Below are 6,307 nucleotides of genomic sequence, written 5' to 3' on the forward strand. Positions count from 1 at the left end.
AGGATCTTCCGCTGCATAGATTTCTTGAGAAACAAAGTCATAGACACGTAGGTTCAGAGCCAGACTGACTACTCCAAGAGCACTCATCCATAAACCAGTTACTGGTACAAATAACATAAAGAAATGTAACCAACGTTTATTGGAAAAAGCAACCCCAAAGACTTGGGACCAAAAGTGGTTAGAAATAACCATTGAATAAGTTTCTTCTGCTTGGGTTGGGTTAAAATCCCGGAATGTATTTACGTGATCACCATCTTCAAGTAAGGTGTTTTCTAATGTAGCGCCATGAATAGCGCATAGTAGGGCAGCGCCCAATACACCAGCAACTCCCATCATATGAAATGGGTTTAATGTCCAATTATGAAACCCTTGGAAAAAGAGAATGAATCTAAATATAACTACTACACCAAAACTAGGCGCAAAGAACCAACCAGACTGGCCCAGTGGATAAATAAGGAATACAGAAACAAAAACATCAATTGGACCGGAGAATGCAATTGCATTATAAGGCCGCAATTGAACAGATCGAGAAAGTTCAAATTGACGTAACATAGAACCTATTAATCCAAAAGCATTGTGAAGAGCAACAAAAATCCACATACACCTAATTGACACCAACAGATCAAATCTCTCTGTGTTTCAGGACCCCACAGTAACAATAAAGAGTGTGCTAAACTATTAGCAGGAGTAGAGATTGCTGCAGTTAAGAAGTTACAACCTTCCAAATAGGAACTTGCAAATCCATGAGTATGCCATGAAGTTACAAAGGTGGTACCTGTGAAGCAACCCCTCACGACAAAATAGGCGCAAGGAAATAGCAATAGACCATTTACAGGCCAATTGTCATCAATAAATTTTCTTTTTACCAAAAGTGCTCCTTATTTTTACTTTTTTTTTGCTTGTTTGTAAAATGTGACTGTTATTTCTAATAAACAATGCATCGAAAATTTTGGGGATAACGATAAAAGCATTGAAAGAAAACGTGAATTTACTTTGATTCTAAAGTGTCTGAAGGGACAACCACCATGCCCAAATGTTGCATAAGTGCACAAAGACATGAGGTTGCAAAGGTCATCTTGACCTAAGAGATTACGAGAATCGTCATTCGTCAGAGTAATCATTTCCAGCTTACCTAATCAGATTAAGCTTGGGGCATCATAAGACCCATACCAGGCTTATCATTATCCAGCAATATCAAGAGACCGGGATGTCAGGAAGTCATGCTAGAAACATCCCATAATCTATTAACAAGAAGCCTTGTAACCAAGCAAATATCTCTCATTTGTCCATCACACCATACCTAAACTTGGGGCATCTGTTGACCCTTAAGACCATTGCATAAATCGTCATGCACTATTCATATCATTTCACTCATGCATATCATCAGGCATAACATGAATCTCTCTCTAACAAGAAAGAAGTAAGCCTAAACCCTTTTGGCACATCCTTGAAGCCCGACCTTTCTTGGCCCCTCCAAAAAGCCAATCTCCATTTGGCGACCTCCTCAAGACAATTGTATAAACCATCATGCATTATTCATATCATTTCGCTCATGCATATCATCTGGCATAACATGTATCTCTCTATAATAAGAAAGAAGCAAGCCCAAATCCTCTTGGCATGTCCTTGAAGCCCAATCTCCATTTGGCCACCCCTTCTCAAGCCCAAACCCCGTTTGATCATCTCCTTTCAAAGCCTAATCCTGTTGGCACCTCTCCAAAGCCCAATTCCATTGGCACCTTTCCAAAATCCCAATCCCGTTGGCACCTCTCCAAAGCCCAATTCTGTTGGCACCTTTCTAAAACCCAACCCCGTTGGCCTTCTTGCAAAAGCCCAATTATACCTGGAACTCTTATAAAACCTTTCTAATAAACCTGTCTAAGCCTAAACCCCATTTAGCCTCTCTCTGCAAGCGTGAACCATGTGTTTAGCATCTTTTTCTCCTTGAAGCCTAAATCATCATTTAGCAATGCTCTCTTTCAAGCCCAAATCTCATTTGGCTCTACATTTGTTCAAGCCTAAACCCTACATTTAGCCTCTTCTTTTTCTCCAGTAAGGCTAAACCGTTGTGTAGCCTCCTGTATCCCCTAAGCCCAGGCTTCATGTTTAGCTAACTCCCTAGCAAGTTTGAACTGTTGTTTAGTATTCTATACTTTTCCAGCCTGAACTTTTGTGTAGCCAATTCCCATACAAGCCTAAACCTTGTTGTTTAGCCCCCAATCTCCCCAGCAAACCTAAACGTTTTTTTTTAGCCCTCTAATCCCAAATCTTTGTATTTGGCCAATTCCCCAACTTAAAGCATAAATTTTTTGTTTAGTCCTCCTAGTCCGAACTGTTTGTTTGATCAATATCTCTTTCTCCAACAGAAGCATAAACTTCATATTTAGACCCTCGATCCTTAAAGCCCAAACTGCTGTTTGGCTAACCCTCATCAAGCCCAAATGTCAAATTTTGCCCCTCTCCCACATAAAGCCTAAATGTCGAATTTGGTCCCTCTTCCATATCAAGCCCAATTGCAGATTGGCCTCTCTTTCATATCAAGCCCAAATGTCAGATTTGACCACTCTTCCACATAAAACCCAAACATCATTTTTTACCTCTCTTTCTCATAAAGCCCAAATGTTAGATTTGGTCCCTCCCCATTAAAGAACCCACATTTCTATTTTACCAATCCTTAAAGTCTAAACTTTCAGGTTTAGCTCTTCTTCCCCAGCAAAGCCTAAGCTGCGTGCATAACCCATATCCAACAAAAGCCCAAATTCGGTTTCACTTTGCATTGTACCCCCAACTTAAATCCTAAACTTTCAGGTTTAGCCCTTCTTCCCCCACAGAGCCTAAACTTTATGTTTAGCCGATCCTCTCTAGTAGAGCCTAAGTTGCATGCTTAGCCCTTTCCATATCCATCAAGCCTAAGCTGCATTCTTAGCCTTTCTTCTCCGTCAAGCCTAAGTTGCGTGCTTAGCGCATTTCTCATTCATCAAGCCTAAGTTGTGTGCTTAGCCCTTATTCCGCGTGAAACCCAAATTTCTTTTGGCCCCCTCTATCCCCATCAGAATCCAAACACTTTGTTTAGTCATTTCCACTAAAGCCCAGTACCTGTCTGGTCCATCTTTAAAAGCTTATTTCCTGTCTGGAAAATCCCTTTCAAAGCCCAGATCATATTTGAATCGTCATTTCAAATGTCAGATTTGACCCCTCTTCCACATAAAACCCAAACATCATTTTTGACCTCTCTTTCTCATAAAGCCCAAACATCATTCCCATTTCCAATCATTTCAATATTAATACCATTCATTTAAAATAATCAATATCATTCATTACATTTATACATATCACTTATATTGTCCGTATACATTGCATTGAAAAAAATTACAAAGAAAATTACATTTTTGCATGAGTTGACTTTTAGTCAACTATTGACTCTTTGGTCAACCAGTTGATCAAAGTCAACTCATCATGTCAAAATCCCTAAGTCCTATTTTCCCTGGTCTTCAAGATCCAATCATGCATCCACCCATTTCCTACAAAAAAGGAATCCAAAACTATATGTAATTTATACCATTTTAAATTTCAAACATACCATTCACCATTCACTACTTACATGTTCATGACCTAAAAGAAACATAATCACCAAGCATCGCCAGATTCCAAGCATATTCAAATGTAAAAAACCATACATTCAAAGTCTACAGACCAATGACCATTCAAAGTTACAAGTCCAATAACCATTACAAACAATGCAAGCTTAGCAATCCAACACAAAACCTAGACAATACCAAGCGATTTCATCATAGCAAACCTAATATACACCACAAGGAAGCCACAAAACCATGAAAAATTAACAAAAACAAGAGCAAGGTAATGCATATGCAATAAACATTGCTTAACAATTCATGTTGCAGCCTGTAAGATCCCAATTTTGACCCTAAGATCCCTCATGCAATTTCATCATAAGCATTAGCATTGGGATCATATCTTGGCATCCTCCTTAACCCTCTTTCATTGGGTTTGTTTTGGGAGAGATCACCAAGCATAATGTGATTGTATCATACTTGTATATTATCATTTTACTAACCAAAATACCAAAAATATGTCTTTGCATTTGCCTAACTCTTTTGTAGGTAGGGCATGATCTCCATTGATCTATCAAGTTCATATCTAGGGTTTGAGACCCTCATTACAAAGAGCACAACCATGAATTGATACAAGAATGTTTATGAGCATCATATTTGAGTCCCAATGATTTCTACATGTTATATTGATCAAGTTTTCTTTAAGAGTTTGAGGGTGATTTGCCTTGGAAACCCTAGTTTGACTGGGTTGAGTAACTTCTCCAACAAGCTATCTCACCAATTGATCAAAATTTTCAAGGTACACACTAAATTTCATCATCTTATGCATATATGATCTGCCATGAGCCTATAAAGTCAAGAGAATTGAAGTTTAGCAAGTTGGTTGATGGTGGTTGGCCAGATGAATTCATCTGATCAAAACTGGGTCTCCCTAGACCCTATCTCCTACAATTTTCACCATATGAAAATGATTCCAAGATTAAACTTATTCTAGATGACATTACAAACAACTTTCATGTTGAGACCTAGAGATAGTTTTGCTTGGAAAATCATTTTCTATGTTGAAACATTATAGGTCATTTTGTCTAAACCCTAATTTGAAAGTCAACTTCCCAAGGCCATAACTTGCTCAATTTTTATGAGATTAAATATTTCCAAGTTGAACAATAAAATTAAAGGTGTATACTTCAACTTTGATGTTTGGAGTGAGATCTAATTCAACTTTTTTGAGCATGTGATATGAGGTTACATTATAGGTCACTTTTGACCTATACCATTGAACAAGTGATTTTTCCAAACTTCAAAAATGCATAACTCTATCATTTCAAATCCAAATGACAAGAAATATATGACCATTTTGAATTTCGTTGAAAGATATACAACTTTTATGAACAAACTTTTCTAATTTGAAGCTCACATAAAAAGTTAAGCAAGGTGGAATATTGAGACATATGGCTTGACACTTAGAAAAATTTTCAACATGTTGAAATTTCCAAACTTCCACCTATCATGATACAAGCTTCAAATGCAAAAATGTTGAACATGAAGGTTGTTCCTCTTGATCTAACCTTTCCAAAAAGTCCAAGTTCATCCATTGTGGACAAGAATTGCTAGGGTTGCGCATGGCATGAAAATGGTATCATCATTTGTCAAAGATTAAACTTCAAATCTTCACACACACTTGCCTTGCAGTCCAAGTTGATTTCAGACTCTCTCATACTCATTTGTGGACCTAAAGCAATGATCTTATGGGCCTGTACATGCCCATGCACCCCTGCATCATCAATTGCCAATTTTGGAAAGTGATTTGGAAGGTGCAATTATCACTTGATTCAGCTATAAATAGAGCCCTCTAGCATCATAATTCAAGAAACATTCGCGCCAACTTTGATCCTAAACCCCTAACCCTTCCATATGAGAGGATAAACCTGAGAATTTCATCTTGAAATTGAGTTTGAATCTCACTGTTTTGAGATTCAAAACTCCAGGGATCCAAGACGTTTTGTGCATTTCATTTTACTCCTGCAAGCATTCTGAGTGAGATCAAGCACAAGCCAAGGCAAAAACAGTTGAATCGAGACCTACATTGAAGGTATTTTCCAGAAAATTTCATCTCTTCGATTCTCTCTCAATCTTTCTCAATTCTCTTGATTCTTTGGTTTTCTAAAGTCCTACCAATGTAGGCAAGAAGATTGAGTTGCTTAGAGGTCAAATCGAAGCAACTCAGTTGACATACATCAAATTTCAACTCCTCATATCTTTCTATATGTGAGGAGTTAGTTAAAATTGAGATGATATTCGTGATCTACACCATTTTTCCTTTCAGATCATGTCCTCCTTTTTCATTTTTGACATGGTGATGAATGGACCAGTCCGGCCAAGGTCGCCTGAGAAGACGACCGGTGCTTTGCTCCGGCAATGATGTGGCGTGGTCCTGAGCCATTGGATGAGTTCAAATTGTTTTAATCATGAGCGTACGTTTTAATTACCAAGTGTGTGGACGTTTGACTCAAGCGCACCATGGAAGGCACGCTGGTGGCCACTTGATCTGCCACCTCAATTAATGAGGGGGATCAAGTGGCCCACGTTTTTCCTGATTATTTGAATTTCATTTTAATTTATTTATTTTCATTAATTCATATTAATTTTAATATTGATCCAAAAAATATGAGCGTTTCACGAAAAAATTTCAAATATTTTCGTCTTTCATATTCTGAATTTAAATTATTTTTTGG

Source organism: Lathyrus oleraceus, chromosome 3, assembly GCF_024323335.1.
Source record: "Lathyrus oleraceus cultivar Zhongwan6 chromosome 3, CAAS_Psat_ZW6_1.0, whole genome shotgun sequence".
Classification (NCBI taxonomy): domain Eukaryota; kingdom Viridiplantae; phylum Streptophyta; class Magnoliopsida; order Fabales; family Fabaceae; genus Lathyrus; species Lathyrus oleraceus.